This window comes from Lutjanus erythropterus, chromosome 13 (genome assembly GCF_056507025.1).
Source record: "Lutjanus erythropterus isolate fLutEry1 chromosome 13, fLutEry1.hap2, whole genome shotgun sequence".
In the NCBI taxonomy this organism is placed as follows: domain Eukaryota; kingdom Metazoa; phylum Chordata; class Actinopteri; order Lutjaniformes; family Lutjanidae; genus Lutjanus; species Lutjanus erythropterus.
The window spans coordinates 28,856,118-28,875,062 of record NC_139329.1 but is presented as its reverse complement, the minus strand read 5'-3'; the positions used below and the strand labels follow the sequence as shown (position 1 = coordinate 28,875,062).

The window sequence follows — 18,945 nt, the reverse complement described above, 5'->3', positions numbered from 1 at the left end:
AAAAGACAAACAGGTTAGGTCAGCTGAATGCCTCCGGGATAAACACCCTGAACGTAAGTACAGTGCAGGGCCGCATTATGAAACAAACAAAGAATGCGAGCGAGTTTGTGCTTTTGTTTCGTATCCATCTGCCTCTTTAATACAGTCACCATCTCAATGACAGAGCAGTGCGGGATATAATGACACGTTTGTCTGCCAGTCGCCGTCTACCTGCTAAAGCCACTCATTACAAAAGCTGTTGAGCTATATGATCCGTGAGAGGGCGGACAGACAGACGCGCACACACACTCACACACACACACACACTTATATACAGGCCACTGTTGTTTACAGGCTTTCCCAACTGTAAACACAGGTGTGTCACCCAAAGGAGACATCTCTGCCCAGCCTAACCAGGGTGTGAATGCAGATGAATGGCTCCACCTGACTGATGGAGGTAAACAGACAACAGACAGCCTGGTGACATGCAACTGCTGCGCAGTCAGACATACTTACAACCACAAAAAAGTAGTTGCACAGACTTATTACACACACTTTTGCAACTTCAAAGAGATTTTCTTCATCTTCACAGCCTTGGCCTTGGTTTTACCTCTGCACTCATTTATTTTTCCTTCCTGAAGTCCTTACACAACACGCACGCACACACTCACACACACACAGAAGTAGCCTCTTGATGGTTCCAATGGCTTCAAGAAAGCAGGGAAAATGATAAAGATGACGCTCCGTAAATCAAAGCCTAAACAGCAAAGCACATCAAAGAACCATAACATCTCACGCACCGGGCAGAACAGACAGATTCAGACTCCTGTCTCTACTAGACGCTGATAGCGAACAACTCCGTGGTATTTCTGGCAGGGCACAGTGAGATAGTTAACATCAATGGCATTTTCATAGGCTTAAGCGTATGGCCCCTCTTTCTCCTCGTCTTTTAGTGTGTGTGCCTGATGGCTTGGACGTTTTTATGGCAGAGCGGGACATTTAGCAGCCATTATTGTTGTTGAAATATGAGCCATAATAGGAAGTATAAATCTGAAATATCAGAGTGTGTCACAGAGAAGAATGAAAACACATCTCAGCACGCCAGTGATCACAATTTATAAACAACTGAGTATTGTCAAAATGTCCGATGAGCCTTAGATTCCAGACAAATAAATTAGTTTTGATTTGTTCTCTCCGTTTCAGGTTTTTAGATGAGTCAAGTTTATAGATCTCATTACTATAAAAATCGTTTTACAGTTGTGTGCGTCTACATTTAAAGCCAACAAAGATAGTGATCTTGGGTCATGTGTAAGGTCACGTTGAAGTACATTAGCTGCTTAAAAGACTTGACTATTATGTTTTTAGGTCAATCACAGGCCGAGGTATGGAGTTGAGCCACATGACTTGGACTTGAGTCAGATTCAAGTCACAAATTTGATGACTTCTGACTTGACAAAATCAAAAAACTCTACTCAACTTGTGATTTCATTTGGACTTGAGTCTTTTGACTTGAAAATACTTGATACCTTTCCAAGCCCAAAGATTAAAAATTGTGTTGTTTAAAAGGTGTGTCAAAAATCAATTAATTTCTCTTCATGTTTTGACTAAAAAAACGTTAATACTGGCAATTCCCAACAAGTTGATCCTAATACACCAGATCCAGTTTGCAGGGGCTGTTCTGGGGGGGCCAGCTGGGGCCAGCACCCCAGTGACACAGAGTTTGGACTCCTTTGTGGATCCCACCAAGAGTTTACAACAATAATAAAATAATCACTTTCTTGGAATGATATGTCACCATGTTGCTGAAACAAACAACCTGCCACAGGGGGCACAGACTTTTGTAGGGGGCACCTACAATACAGAGACAAAATAGGCTACTTCTAACCTCAGAACCTGTCTGAGAACTTGCCTGAGACTCATCCTGTTTTTAAGTTTTCTTCAGGATCAAAGTCTGTACATCAATGGATAAATTGCAAACGCTGCTAATAGCTAATTTGGCTACTACCAGGGTCAATGTGCCACTCTGAGAGAACTATGGAGAACCAATATTACATTATTATATCACATATCATTTTGTTTGTGTACAAAAATTACGTGGAAGTCAACACAAGACTAATTAATATATGCAAAATGTGCATGACAAAAATTACAGACAGAGACACACAAACTTCCAACTTTGCTCAACATTTTAAGTTGCACAAACTGTTGTTGAAATGGTATTACATTTGGAGAAGAGTACATTATGACTTGTTCAAGACTCAAAATTCAAAGTTTAGGACTTGGAACTCGTCAGTCTTGACTTGGGACTTCAATAAATTGGTCCTATCCCCGATTCCAGGTAAACTGTGCCACAACATAACTACTGGATCAGAAATACCCAGTATGCCAGAGCAAGAATTACTTCTTTTTGACCCTGAGGTTTGCTGATATTTCACCATCCACACTGCTTTCCTCTGAGATTGTACCATGACCTAAATAGTTGTGCTAAGTAGACGAAGCACGCGCTGGGCCCGGATGAAGCTTAGAGAATAATAGGCTATCATAAACATGTTGGGCAGTAATCTACAGACTTATCAACATTCTCGTTGGAGCTTAAAATGGATCAGGAATTCCTCCTGCTGTGTGTCTAAAAGGAGTGGCCCAGGAGACCCACCAAGACACAAGAAAAACATAATTAGACACACAAGACTTATTTATAATCAGTGACTCTGTGTTTTCTGGAGATGGATGTGGTGGAGAGATGCAAAAGTGACAGGGTGAGATTGTGCAAGTGCATGTTTATGAATGTGTCAGTGGTGACTGTGTGCTTGCGTGTTGCAAGAGTGCATGTCCTTGTGTGTGTTTCCACGTCTGGATGTGGGTAAAAGAGATGGCGCGATTACAAACTTATTTATTTACCTGAGTCACGTTTTTGTGCGCTCAAAGCAATATCAAACAAACAGGTGGTTGATTGTTTTGATAAGATATCTCGATTTTCATAAAACATGCTTTTATTGTGCACTCAGTGGAATATTAACCAACCTGACATTTGTTTATTCATCTTAACAATGTTTATTTGTTTTTCTTTGTTCTGTGTTGCAAATGTACTCCTCAAATGAAGTTAGAGAGAAAGAAGTTTGAGGGTTTATTTTTCTCAGTTAGCTTCTACTTTTGTTGAGCTGTGCACTTGCATTATTCCAAATGTTTCCAACAATAGTGAAACAGAGAAATCCATAAATTCTTCAAGGTAATGGTGCACTTCCTTGCTAGCAGCTAGTCGCTATTAAAAAACACGGGATGCGTCGGATACTGAGAGAGTGAGAAAGGAAGTCACGAACATGACTAAAGGTAACATGAGGTGTTGTATCATTTTAGAAAACTGCTATAATCCCACACTACTTCACAACATCATCAGCCTACGTCTTTTGTTATCGTTTTAATTTGATGGAGACCCCTAGTGGCAGAATTTACATATCAAAGGCCATGACTCAACTCACAGGTCATTTTATTGTCTGCAGCTTGTACCTTCTACTCAGAAAATATCCTGTTATGAGACCCACAGTCAGTGTTGGCGACAGTCTACCACTGTTCCTCTTTGCTAAAATGCTTTCTTCCTGTGTTTGACATGTTGTACTGTATGTTGTCATGATTGGTGAGACTTTTCCTTTTGCCTCATTACATAATTTTGTTGTGATTTACGAAAGACGCAGAAACAATTTTTCCTGCAACTACCTGACCTTTAGTACCTCCATTATCTGGAAATGACATATAAAATGTCAATTGGCCATTAGAGCTGAAAAATGCTGCTATTTTATGCTATGATTTAAATGTCATTTACTGTGGGACTGTTGTATTGGAAAGGTTTTTTTTTGTTATTTTGTTCACCCTGCGCAGCGTCTAAATGCTGGAGTTGGGTGTGACCACTGCTGTGTCATGTAAACACATGTGATCCAGTGACAGGTGATGTTCCAGCTGTCCCCGACCCTCCCTCTGACCACAGACAACACATGGGACAGTCACAAGCAGGGCTGACACTTCAGCAGCAGGGACTTCCCTGAACCCTGATAAGGTCCCTCTGGCAACAGCCCAGAGAGACACATGCGTCAAAGTGCTTTCAAGTACAGGCGCTTTATGTAGGTTAAGTTTTTCACCTTTGTAAATTCAAGACATGCACAGTATTTCTACAGGAATGTTAAGCTTGTCTTTTCTTTTGTCTTTTTTCCCCCACATTTTTCAAATATAGACCTTTGGATCGCCTTTATCATATGACAAAGATAAAATAGAAGATGAAATACAGTGCACAAACACTGAATGCAACAACAGGCATACAACTTTTTTGCTGACTAAAGATAGAAAAGTCTCACGCAGCACTCTCAGTCAAAAACTGTAAGAATACATTACATGTAGGGCTGCAACTGATGATTTTATTCATCAGTGATTAATCAGCACGTTTTTTATTTTTTTTTATCAACGGGCTTATTGTTATCATCCTCTGTGCGTGGGTGTGTTGCTGTTTTTTTGTGCACATTCATGACTGTATGCTGGAGGACGTTTGTGATTCAAAACCTTGAAAATACTTTTTTTTTATGACTCTGCGCTGGTGACAGCTGTTGCCACAAGGCGTTATGTTTTCAGGTCATGCCAACCTTGTGAATGTATTATCTCAAGAACGCCTTGAGGGAATTTCTTCAAAACTTTGCACAAATGACCACTTGGTCAAAGATGAATTTATTAGATTTTGGTGGTCAAAGGTCAGAGGTCAAAGTAACTTCACTAAATACACCTAATACCTTTTATCAAATTCCTTGACTGGTTAGTTGAGACATACAACTGTGGGGCAGTAATTCCATTTTTTGACTGCTGTGTTGACAGCTGACTTCTCAAATCTGAAAAGATGTACACAGGGGTCACGGTAATGTTGGGGGAACTTTGCAAATCTCTGCTGGTTGCATCTGGCAGTTGTGGTGGCATTGCGGCAGGGGCTTCACCATCTGTTGCCTGGCAGGGATCTGCACTCTACTGACTGCTTTCTTATAAAATGTCCAAAAATAGTCAAAAATAACTCTTACAATTTCTCTGGGCTCTTGGCAACATCTCCAAATTGCTTGTTTTGTCCAACCAATAACCCACAGATATTCCATTTGTAATGTTGTGAAAGAAAAAAGCAGATATGTGAGTCTGAAACCAATAGATATTTTGCATTATTATCTAAAAGCATTAAAATATGAAAAGATGAGATGGACTTTGGGAACATAAAGAGATACTGAAATTGAACCTATAAATCACCAAGAAAGCTTTAAAGGCAGCACAGATACATTATCTACAGTGTGTTTGGTCTTTGACCTGCATTTCATGACTTCCAGTAGTTGCAGGGACTGGTGGGGACATCTAGACAACGGTGGGGAGGACACAGAGCTCCTGTTCACACAGGAACACCCTTCCTGAACTACCTTCCTGCCCTCCCCTGAGACTGTCTGTCTGATAAACTCCAACAAACACACAGGTATACAAACAGAAGCACGCACACTACACTGTGTACACACACTTGTTTGTGCTAGTCTGCCTGTCACCTAGCAAACAACAAACAAACAGGGAGCAGAACGAGGAGCCACATGAACTGTGGCCAGAGAGCTGCAGGGAGAGTTTAGGCAAGAGAGTAATGATGGAAAACTAATAAAGAGCTGATGTAAACGAGTGAGTGACAGCTCAGGATAAACGTCATCATGAGCCCGTCTGTCACCACAGTTTGTCATTTGTTAACTGAATGTTGCTAATAGCTGGTGTAGTGAATTTCTGGTGCTCAGAATAGACTGTGACTTGTCAAATTTGGTTCCATCGTGCACGTGGACTCAAACTAAATTCACGATAAGATGAAATAAGATCAATTTTATTGCCGCTGCAGGGCATTTTTTCTTACACACTGAAGCTGCAGCACAAAGGCCAATAAAAGCAACCAGACTGAAAACAAGAACAGACAACAGCACGTGTCAGACGTACATTACATCAGACATTCATCCATAAAACTTACAAATGATCCGCGGCCAAATGCACACAACTTTGTTTCTTATTCTACTGAAAATGCAAATGTTTTCAGAGATATATATGTCAGGCTGAATGTTGTGAAATCTGTATGAAAAAGAATGCAGAAGACAACAGGAATACAGTCAGTAGTGCGATGTAACTGACTACATTTACTCAAGTACTGTACTTAAATACAAATTCGAGGTACTTTACCTGACTATTTTGGTCTCATTCCACTTTCTACTTCTACTCCACATTTCATACTGAAATATTGTACATTTTGCTGCAATACAAGACAAGACAAATAAATTGGTAACTATTTTCTTTGAAAGTTTTCATGCAAAAACATTTCATGGTTCCAGCTTTGCAAATGTGAGGGTTTTCTCTGTTTCCTTTTAATTATTTTAAAGGCAATATATGGATAAATTTTTTTTTGAAAATCTTTAGTCTTAAAGACAGTGGTATCCATTAAATGAACTGCAGTCACCATCCTGTTGGTTGTGCACATGCTCATACTCCATAGCAACCTGAGCCAAAACAGTGACGTGACACACAAAAGACTGACTCTGGCACTCAGGATAACAATGAACCCAATTCCTTTATACAGAAATCAGTCCAAACACATTCCACACTCATTTTTTAAGTCATATTACAATCTGTTCACATTAGCAATATTAAGAGATTACATAATATTGTACCTATAGATTGCTTCATATAGTACCTTTAATCATTTTATTTCATTTTTTAAATAATTTTGAGGTTTGACCTCGTTTTTGTTTGACAGCATTTCTCACTGCAATTCAGAATTCTATACTCAAACCACCAGTCACACCAGTGACTCCAAAGGGCATAAGGTGAGCTCTCCTGTGTTGGAGAAAAATGGAAACCAACTTTGCAGAGAAATGAGGAGAGCAAGAGGAGTGAGAGTCAGAGGAAGAAAACAAGCAGCCTATTTTTTTTTCTTTATAGTTTATGCAGAAGGCTTATTTTCCTTTTCTACTTTTTTGCTCTGGATGAAGAACACTTTAAAAATCAAGCTGTGTTTGCTGAGATGTGTGTAAAAGTGCAATCTTGTATGTGTGTTTTATGAGTATGAAAAATAATAGTTTACAACATATCACTATTCATATAGACAGGATATAGACAGGATCCTACTGACAGGATTATCAAAGTAGTATTTTATACTCATCATAGTGTTTCCCATTGAGCACATCAGTGTTCAGCTGTACTTTTGTTTAGAGTTTTAAGAAAATGAACCATGCTTTCAGAAAAAAGGAGGAGGAGGAAAAGGAGGGAAATCAGTTCATGAGGTCAATAACTTCTCACCCTGCCTGAAAGAAGAGAAGAGAAGAGAAGAGAAGAGAAGAGAAGAGAAGAGAAGAGAAGAGAAGAGAAGAGAAGAGAAGAGAAAAAGAGGTGTGTGCTTCACTATGACTGTCATGTAGTACAGCGATCTTTAATTCACACACAGTCCTCGCAGGCCGGCCTGTGCTGATAGAGCGATTCACACTGCCATCTGTTGGAGAGCTGGAAAGAAAAGCTTGGAGCTGCTATCGCTGCATTCTGTGATCCGTGCCAAATTCTGCCATCGCATGATTACTGACAAATGGAGACATGACATGCAAGAGGGACATGAGATACTGGATGAGGGAGTGCATGGTAGCCTTGACATGTAATGAATGGTATTTAGGTGTTGTGAAGTGAGAAACAAGGCCAGTATACAGTGATTAGAGAGAACACAGCCTTTCTTTTAACGCACAGACACCGAGCACGTAGGCAAACAAACACACAGCCACTCACAGAGACACATATACCTCCCTTTCTTCCTCCTTCTCTCTTTGACAGTCACCTTGTGGAGGACTAAGGAATGAAAAGGAGCGAAAATGAAGAAAATACAAGAGTAAAGTGGAGGAGACAGAGGTGCTGGGCTGCCAGAAGGAAAGACTACCAGCTCCAGGAATGTCTTGGCATCTGTGTCCGACCAGGCCGCGCTATTCAACAAAACAAGATTCCTGTCATTGAAATGCTCTCAATCGCACGAGACAATGGAGACAGGGCTGGGACAGAAGGAGAGATAAGATGAGAGGAAAACAATAACGCAGGTCACCGTCCTTGCATGCTGTAATGAATGCGTAATGTGTTTTCCCACCGCTGTGACCTCAAGCGGCCTCGTGCTGCAACCCACGTAACACCAGACAATTTTTGAGCGTCATTCTTTCTCACCTTTGTTATGACTGTGTCTACTTACATGGCACGAGCATGACTCATGTTCATTCCAGTAGGAAAGGAATTCTTTAATATCCCTCTGGAGCTGTTTAAATGACTAAGCAAGGTTTTAAATGCAGTTACAGTAAAAACAGAGAATATCTCACATCCTTCACTTTCACATAATGATGTTTATTTAAACTTACTGAAGTTAAATTTTCCTCAGTCTGCAGAATAAAGCAATCATTTTTATATCTGATGTGAGGCCATCTAAACTCACACCGCTGCCATCCAGGGATGAAAAGCTCGCAGCATTCATTCAAGACTCCCTTTGATAAAGTACTTCAAGAGCCACATTGAAGTTGTTGAGTGCTTTACCTTTCCTAATAAATATTTGTAAAGTCATTTGTAAAAACATTTTGGAACTTTCACATCCACATTTAGTGGCTGCCTGTTCCTTCTTCTATGTCTTGGTTGAGGCCACGACTTCGCCGAAGTTCACCAGAGTTTAACTCCAAATGAAGCCAAGATGTAAATTTGTTGTGCCACTGAAAATTAATGTTTTATTTGCCTCTTTACTCACACAGCAGCAGAATCAACAGGAGGCAAGTGTTCGCCAATGCTAATTTCACGCATGCGTAACTGTGCCCTCAATCACTGAAATAGTGAAAAACAAGAATGTGTATTATGGAATGGATGCAAAAGATATGAACAAATGGGAGCCATTCATAGTGCCACTAGTGGTCAAAAAATCCACATTTTGTATATCCATTTAACTTCTAGCGCTCAAACACTTTGACTTTTTTTTTTTAAAAAAAGGGTAGGGTTTGCTTTAAAGCTATAACAAAATAAATTTTCACACCATTAGCTAAACCTCACAGCAAATATGATGTACAAAATATTAAAGTCAATTTCCCCTCACATTTACTCAGATCATATCATTAAAGACTGAACACACCAGAGGCTATTCAAAAGTCCAACACTGGTCCACCTTGAAGGACCAGTGTGTACAACTTAGTGACATCTATGGGTTAGGCTGGAGATTGCAATCAACTAAATACCCCTTGCCTCACCGTCCCCTTCCAAGCGTGTAGGAGGAAGCTAGTGAGAATCGCAAAAGGCCATCTGGAACCAGTATTTGGTTTGTCCATTTTGGGCAACTGTAAGGTAGATTCCATGGAAGAAAACTCCCCGCGTGTATATTTATATATTCAGGTGATTATACACTAATGAAAACATACTCATTAATATTATATTCATTTTCTGCCATATTCTGTCAACAGATCTCCTAAAGTCATACACACAGGTCCTTTAAATTAAATAAATCCACTTTTCTATTGCTAACAGATATCCCACCATGTTATTTTACATTTATATTGTCCTTCCCTGCATTATGTTTCACCCTAATATTTTGAATCTACATTAACTTAAAGCTACACTAATCAACATATTTTATAAACAATGGGTCCAAAGACTATGTGAAATGAAAAACAGGCTTCTTGTAGTGGCAAACCTGCAGAGAATCATCATCCAACTGCCGTCCTCCCCAACTCTTATTTAGGAATCTTTCATCTTATCGTTTTTGCTTTATGGCCCCAACCTTTACTGGTTTGGTTCACTGTCACTACTTTTATCAACCTGTTTCCAGTCACAGAAAGCATCTGTTCTCTGCGAAATTGCTCCAATAAACCCACTGAATACCACCAGCCCATCACCAAACCAGAACCATGATACAGTTCCACGTCACCATGTAAACTTTTGGAGGTATTACATGTCAGTCTTGGCTTTAAAGCTTTCACCACTGCACATTGTAAAAAAAAAAAAATCAATTACCACTGCTCTAAATACGTAATGACATCTCATTCAAACTCAAACACTTGGATGCTCTCATTTCCTGTTTGTCAGCTGCTGTTTTGAAAAGCCTGCAGGTTAAAGTTACTGTTGTGTTACAATCACCTGGCAACAGAAAGCAACAAAAAGCAGTCAGAATGTGGTATCATGTTTAAATAATTCTCACACAAATGAGGCATTTATATGTACATGTCCAGTAAGACAAAGAGGCTTGAGTGATCGTTTCCAGTTATTTTCCACCCGTGTTCCCATAAAACCTGCAGTATAATAGCCACAGCAACAGCATAAGGTCAGTTCAGGTGAATTACTCTGCCTCTCCATAGATCCCCTGTGCAGCTCAATCAGACTGGCTGCCTGCTCTTTGTGTTTCACCTACACACACACACACACGAGGTCCAGCGCGTTGCTCGTAACACAATGGTCAATGCAGAAAAAGCAACAGAGGGTGCACACACTGGCCTCGCTGGTGGGCCAATAACAAGCTAGCATTACACAGAGGTCATCATTATCATCGCCGTGACAGAGCTGCATGAATGGAGAATGGAGATCAGGGATGAGGGGAGGGAGAGGCCAGACAGAGAGAGTAAAGGAAGAGGGACGTTAAAAAAAAAAAAAAAAAAAAAAAAGCCAGAAGAAAAGGAAAATAAATTTGAAAGCTGGAAAAAAATGGACACTAGCGGCTTTTGTCTCCAGGAGAGGGGGTTAACACCAACGCGCTCGCACACACACACACACACACACACACACACACGGACACACACGGACACCACATTAAACCAGGAAAGCCAGCAGGCCACTGATGTGCTGATGCTGACAAAAGAATGCTAACTAGAGTCATAAAGGGCTCTTCAGCTTGTCCCCGTGGGAGAACCCTTTTTGGTTCCTAGAAGAACCAGGCTTCCACTGGGAGAGTTCTACCCTGAACCCAACATAAGGGTTATACGTATTATCATCTGAAAAAGGACCGCCTATGGGAGGTTTTATAGAGAACCCTTCTATGGTATAATGTTTCTGCCATTTTCCACCAAAACAACTGTGGTCCTTGAACCGGTTCTGTTCAAGATTCTTGGAACCTTGGGGTTATCTAGTGAGCCAGCCTGCATGTCCACCAGTTTTGAGCAGAACCAATGTAGTTCCCAAGAAAAACCTGCAATTTTTTTTATGGTTCTAGTTGGGAACCAACTTTTTGTGTTCCAAACCAACTTATTTTTGGCGGATATATTCAGAATGGTTCAAGATTAGGTGCTTGAACTGGAACTAGGCCAGTTTCATGTTGGTGGAAAAGGCCTGCCTGATGTTTTCTACCTAGAACCTTTCCTTCTTCTAAAGGTGCTAACAAGAACTCACCCTGGGGGTTCTATTGAGAACCTTTTTATATTCTACGGGATTTATTTAGAACCCACCCAGGAGGTTCTATGGGGAACCTAAGTTATGGTAAAAAGGACACTTGACAAACCCTTGTTGAAAGAGTTCTTCAAGAAGTTCAGTCGTTGAAGAACTCTTTCTTCCAAAAAGAGTTCTTTGGATAAAAATGGAACCCTTTGTCTTCCAAAGAACTCTTAATGAATCACTTTATAAGCAAATGGTTGGGGATAGATCCTCAGCCCCTCAAGAACAACCCTTATTTCTAAGAGTGCAGTTCAGTAGCATCATCCAAACTAATAAATCCAATAACGCTGCAACCACGTTTATTATCAGAACTTCGGTAAGGAGCAGCACCCCTGAGAAGTGACATTTAACTGGATGCCAAAGCACAGCACCTTCATTTTATATGGGAAGTTGTTTGCAGAAGTTCTGTCCACTTTACATCATGTTCTGAAAGCCAGCTGGATATTCGTTAGGCATTTCCAGTAGACTTTACATTGGTTGAGTTCTCTCCTTCACCGACGCATCAACGGTCCATTCCTACAACTGACTGGATGAATCCTCCACTCCACTTGTCTTTGCCACAGATTTTCAAACTGAGAAAACATGGCAGCTGTTGTGGAAACAGTATCAATTTCCTCTTAAATTGTCACCACTTTTTAAATAAATGTAACGTAAAGGATCTGCAGTTCAGTTGCATAACGGTGCTTCATTCAATGAAGCTTGTTTATGAGTCTCGTCAGTGAGTCATGTCATTACCACTTAGCTGCTGGGCTCAGTTGATGCTCAGTGTATATTTTACAAATTAAACTCTTGTCCCAGTAACAGCATGATTTAGGATGACTTTCCTATTCTCCTTTCCTATTCTTTAATATGCCAGACTTTGCTGCATGTCATTTACAATTATTCACAACTTAACCTAGAACTGCCACAGGTTCTCGGTTTCTGATTTCTCGGATTTTTCTGAGATTTTGCATGGAGCTTTCACACAAAGGATCTGGGTAATGACCAACATCTGTGTGCCATTTTGGTGCCTGTGCTCTTATCATTTAGGGCATAATATTCAGGATTTTCCTAAAAAAAAACTCATAAAACAAAGCCTGTCAAACATCGCTTATGATCCATTAGAAGTGTATTATGGTGTCTGTATCTGCAGAGACCTTGACCTCTGTCTGTATTTCTTATTTTCTTTCTTTCTTTCTTAGAGCTAACAAAGGATCGCTTTGGCTGCATTCACAGAAATTATGCACACTTAATTATGCATAACTTTGAGCGACATAATTTAAACGGGTGAGTTCTATGAAAATTCATCCTCTTGTATAGTTGTCACCATCAGGGAAATTAGCTGTACAGACCAAAAACATTTTTTGCACCAGGCTGTAAACATGTTTAGTATTGCTGTGCATTTTATTATGGGAGTCTATGGGAAATACCTCGCTTTTGAAGCCATTTGAGGAATTGCAGTTTTTGGTCCTTCAGTGTTGGCCTCACTTGGTTCTTGCTAGCGCCACTCCCTCACTTTATTCACTCTCTAGCTCTAGACGACCCTGCCTATTCTACCTTTAACAAACCAGTAGATCATCTAAAAAAAAATTCTTAATGTTACTGAGCTTGTCATATTGTACGATAAAACTTTATCATGCTGAAGATGTGAGGAGTTAGCTTAGCAGAGACTTTTAGCTGGGGAAACACACACACATACAGATGCACACTGTAGTATTGACCCAGTGTCTCCCTCTGGACAGCTTGTGCTTTTTGTAGGCTGTGAAAAGAGAGACAAAGTGCTCTAAAATGTAATGCAAATATATATATATATATATATATATATAAAAAACCCCACACAGATATACAACGTAAAAGAGAAACACAAACAGGAGAGAAGACATGTATGATTGTGGGCCAGCGGTTAAGGATGAAAGATGGAGGAGAGAAAAGGAGGGAGGGCAGTGGGACAAACTTCAAAAGGCTCTGGTGGCCTTTATTAACAGTTTGTTTTTGCTGCCTTGCGAGTGTGTTGACTCATCTTCTGGGCTCTTTCATATTTGTGGGGAGGGGAGGAGGTTGTATTCAGTTTCTGGGCCTGAACCATGATTATGAAACGCGATAGCATCTCATTATTGATGTGTTTGTGTCACTGTGTGTTTATATCGGCTTTCATGAAAGAGTGTGCTACTTTGGTGATGTGTCTTGGGCCATGTGTGTGTGTGTGTGTGTGTGTTTGTATGCGAGACTGCGTAAATGCAAAAGGCTGCTGTTATTATAAGGAATTATTAGTCGTCAGTTTGTGGATTTCAGAGTTTGAGCGTGTTTGCGTTTGAGTTCAGGCGTCCTGCTGTGGCCCTGATGTAAAAACCCATGACTTTTCCGAGAATTTCCACAACTAAATACTGAGTACTACCATGACCTTAAAATGTTTTTTTTCTAAAGGACCTAACTGTCTGGTTTCCATACAGATGGAGGAGAGCAGCTGAAAACCACCAGTTAATGCAATGGATGTGTGAAATGTCAGTCTGGTGCATTCATGTGACCCATTTGCAAAACTTCCCTAGAAAATTTATTTATATCCTTGAATGTTTCTTTCTTAGTAAGAATCTCATGATATTACAAAGGTTCCTGTATGTAGCAATGAATAAAGCAACAAACATTTAAAAGTGCTTCATTTGAGGTGAACTGGGGTCATGCTTTGCGAGTTGAGTCAGAACGAGAAAGAGGGAGAGCAAGAGCGACAGGCTGCGTGAATGAATCCTAAACCAACGTGTCAGCTGGACTCAAATTCACCAACCCAACGAGCGACCAACCCGCTCTACCAGCAGCCTCGGTGCCAGCTGGAAAACAGAGCTAGCCCAGCTCAGATTCACCACGGGCCGGGCCGCTGCCAAGGAGAATGGATTCACTTTAACGCTGGCAGATACAATATGTTCTTTGTATTTGTAAAAGCAGGAGAAAGAGATGGACAGAGAAGGAGAGACAGAAGAAATGAAGGGTAAAGGCTGGATGGCAGCGGCGTGGATGGATTAGCTGTGGACTGAGAGAAGGAGAAGAAGGAGGGAGTGAAAGAGGGAAATGGTGGTTATGTTTTAAAGAACAGGAAACCGAGCGAGAGCACCTGACGCACATGATAAGTATCAAGGGCTGCGCCACGTGCCGCTAAACTGCAGCCAAAGCTCTTTTCTGCAGGGGTGGTGGTGGTGATGGTGGTGGTGTGTCGAGGGGGGTGTGTACCGGCTAATCTCTCTTCTGAGTGGGTGCGCACTCAAAGCTGCTTTTGTTTCTGAGGGCTACTTTCACGAGGACGTACAATCCCCCGTGTCCACTCCTCCCCTCCTCCTCTCCTTCTCTTTTTTTTTTTCCTTTTTATCTCTCTGTTGTTCAGCGCACACTCCTTCTCTCTGAAACACTGTGGGTGTTTTATTTGATTTACTGATCATTTTGTTTGGACATGACTGTGAGAGAGAGAAAGTGTGTGTGCATGATAGTGTATGTCCGAGTGTGTCTATGCACATACATACATACATACATACATACATACGTGTGGGAAACACTGATGGTCTTTCATGTTGTAACAAGGTTTAAAAAAAAAAAAAAAAAAAAAAAAAAAAAAGCCATAAATCGAAAACAGCCAGAGAGAACGTCGGGGCGAGGAGGAGGCTTTGATGTCGTGTTGGAGGCGCATTAGCGTTTTTCACGTTGAGAGATGTGAGGGTCGGGGAACTGTTACCGCAAACAAAATAAATGTGCAGCATAAACAAGCCAAAAGAGATGAATTATGAGACGGCTGCCAAGAGATGAAGTTGCTGTCGGCTCAGAGGAATACGGGTGCGGGCGAGGGAATGCTTTTAGGTTTCACTCCCCCTTTGTAAGTAGCATGACATGTTCCTAAGAATATGTTGGAAGTTACATTCAAATTGGAATGAAAATATATAACATAAATACTAAACATGAACAGTTATATAGACTAAAACAGTCAAAAACCCTGTTTCTTTTTGTTGTAGAGATCCAACTGAGGATTATTTTCATTGTCTCTCTCACATTAAAGATGCAGTTTGATGACTTTGTGAAGCGGCATGGGATCATGGGAGTTATTATCTTCACTTTTAAACAACAGCCACAGCTGATGAAAATCTATCTGACATGACGCAGACAGAAATCATATTCACGGACAAGATAATATTAAAATTTGATTCACGTTATGTTTAGTCATGTTTGTCAACCTCCTTCCTCACTCATTGGTTTTATGCCCTGACAACATTTTCCATTTCCATTTTCAAATTCTTCTTTAAAAACATATGCAGTATCAAGTGTGATATAACAGCTGTAAATTATAATGTGCCATCTTTTTAGTGTTGTTTTCAAATGCTGGAAGAACTGCAGATTCTGCCTTTCAATTTGATTCTTGAAATTAAAAGTTAATTTCACAGTTTTAATTTAATATTGAAATTGTGACACCCCAGCTAGCAGCTAGCAACTAGCTAGCAATTGCTAGCAGGAAACGCACCGTTACGGTGAATAAATTATGGATTTCTCTGTGTGTGAACAACATTTAGGATATTGTCAGTACACAACTCAACAAAATATATAACACGTCTCACGATTTTGGACATTTTAATGTGTAAATGTTACACATTATAGCTTTAATTGGTTGACTGTTTTCTCCAATCATAATAAGTTAATAAATTGTTTGGTCTTAATTAATTAATGGATTCAAAATAGTTTCCAAATAATTTAATAGTTGACAACTAATCAATTAATTGTTGCAGCTGTAATTTGTTGAGTAATTTTATGTTTAAAATTGGATAGAAAAAAAGAAATATCAAATATATCAATTAGTAGTAATCTTTCTTTGATGTATGTTTGTGTCCTATAATTCTGTATTTTTAATTCTCCACCAGAATTCCCAATGTTAACTTCTATCTGTACACAAGGCTGAACGGAAAGAGAGAGAGAAAATATAAAAACAAACTGAAATGTCCATTACCCTCCATGTGAAACCCATAAAACTAAACGCCCTCTGTCCATAAAAAAATTGAACCTCCACTAACCGATTTCCAGTAAGCTGCCACCACAGCTATTTCTAGTCCTGTGACCGAATCGATACAAGCACTCACGTTAAAAGTCAAGTAAACACGCTGGGGGGGTGAGGAAGGAGGGAGGGAGACGGGGTGGAGGGGGTGAGAGGAGAGGGTGGAGGGAATAAGCAGTTGCCTGATGGACCATTTGTCCTCAAGAGACAGCTGGACATGATCTGCCCCTAACTGGTCCCCAGTGTGGTGGCCCTCATGAGGACAGAACACGGCAGCAAACACATTTTAATACTGTAACACTAAAGTGGAACATAAACACTGAATGGCTCTTGAGAGTTTTGTCATGATTCAACACACACGCACATACCCATAAATAAATAAATATAATACAGACATATTCGCACACACACACACACACTCACACACAAATAAAAAAACGTGTGCTTGTGCACACACGCAGAGTTTCTGGTTATTTAGGCCTCTTCTCTACTCGGAACAATTTCAACACATCCAGCGAGGCCAAACGCTAATATTTCTTCATCGAGGGCTCTAATGTGGGAAGATGAATAGCCGTCACATGACTCAATCAGGACAGTTTGATTACATTCCCCTGTCTCCTCGGAGCTAATAAACAGCTCAGCGATGTGACACCACGCTCCATTTCATCAGCCAAGCAGCAATGACTCAACAGGACAAAACTGTAGACTGCTGAGCCTTTGAATCACCCACAATCATCCATTGAAAACACACAAAAAGTACCGATAGGCACCACCACAAATCTGAAAGGTTTTTGTATTTAAAGGTGATCTGTCATGCCACTGCATATTTGCATGCATGTCTTTGTAGTGCAGTGTGTGTGTGTTTATGTCAGCATGTGTGCGTGCACCTCAGCAAGCCCGTTTGCATCCAGGGTGTGGCCTTGCATGTGGTTCACACAGGGGTGTCTTTATAAATGAGGAACCCCCTGCCCCCCACCCTCACCCGTCTTCTCACCGCCAGCTGCCACAACCACCAAATGCCCCCCCAACACACACACTCACATACACGCAAACCCCCGCCCCCCCCACCCCCACCTCCTGTGCCAGGCTGTGGTGGCAGCCAGCGTGGCATCGTCAGTCACCAGGGAGGTGCCATGTTACTACGGCCACTGCTGTAGGTCGGCCACACTGTGGCTTTGTTCTCATCATCAATAGGCCAGTCAGCCTGATATTATAAATGACAAGGGGCGTGCCAGTACTTTGGTCTAGGTTCAGGGCCACTATTGAAATGGATACTAATGTCATTGTGGCGTCTGCACAGGAAATAATTTTCATCAACAACACAGACGGTTCTCTTTTCTAAATACACTTACATACAGTATATATAAATATAGCAGCACTGCAGCCAGTAATAATTTTCATTATGAATTAAGACATTTCCACAATTTTTTTTATTTAGCAACTTAAACTGAGGCCTTAATATTCAACACGTCCTCATACCTACACGACAATTTCTCCCAAAACAATCTATATTATCAGTGGATAGTCTGTCCATGACCTTAATTATGTTACACAAGTCACAAGATATTATACACATGGTAAAATGGTTGTAGTTTGGGGCACCCTGGTAGCTTAGTTGGTCCTCTGCAGCGGCCATGGGTTCACTTCCAACCTGTAGCCCTTTGCTGCATGGCACCCCCCCCTCTCCCCCTTTATTGTTTAACTTCAGTTTTGTTATCTAATAAAGGTATAAAAGGCCTAAATAATGATTAAAAAACAGTCACAGTTTGGTGAGGTTCAGCCATGAAAACTACTTTGGTAGATTTAGAAACAGTAGTGAGGGAAAAAATAACTATTTGCATCACATATATGTCATTTTATATGATATATCATCATTTTATATGACTATAAATAGTTATAGTCATATTTTTGACATCTCCTGTCATACTTACTACACCCACTACAGGTTGTCACCAAATACGAGTCAGAATAAGCTACTAGCTCCTTTCAAATACATGCACATTTTTCTGGTGACAATGGGCTGTTAAATCTCTTGTTTCATTTGCCCAAAAGGTCAAAAGTCATTGATTTTCAATTTATGATTATACACTAAAGAATGCACCAAATCCTCACTTTTGAGAAGAACAATTTTTTTTTCAATCTAATAATTGATTACTGAACTAATAAAACAGCAATTATTACTTTCTCGAAGGAGGTTGCCATTTCTTTGTCTGAATGTCTGTCAGCAGGATTAAAAAACCAGGGGATTGATTGTCATGAACCTTGATGGAAGAATGTAGCATGCACCAAGGAAGAAGCCATTTAACTTTGGGGTGGAAAGGAATCACGTGACAGATACACAAATAACTTTTCATGTCCGTTAACGCCGCAAGATAGGGCATTTGGCCTTGGCAGAGATCTGCACTCTCCGGGGGCCTTTTTAGTTAGTTACTGGATTTTGTGTAACCAATCATTTTACAAAGACAGAGCCCCAGTATTTTCTAAATTAAGCTGTTTTATATCCAAAAATATCTAAACTCTTTATA

General features: G+C 40.4%; 1 protein-coding gene across 2 annotated transcripts in view; it reads right to left on the bottom strand.

Annotated features, from left to right (window-relative positions):
- Nucleotides 1-18,945, bottom strand: part of kcnq1.2 (potassium voltage-gated channel, KQT-like subfamily, member 1.2) — a 220,935-nt gene that overhangs the window by 2,589 nt on the left and 199,401 nt on the right. The gene's annotated exons all lie outside the window — the stretch shown is intronic.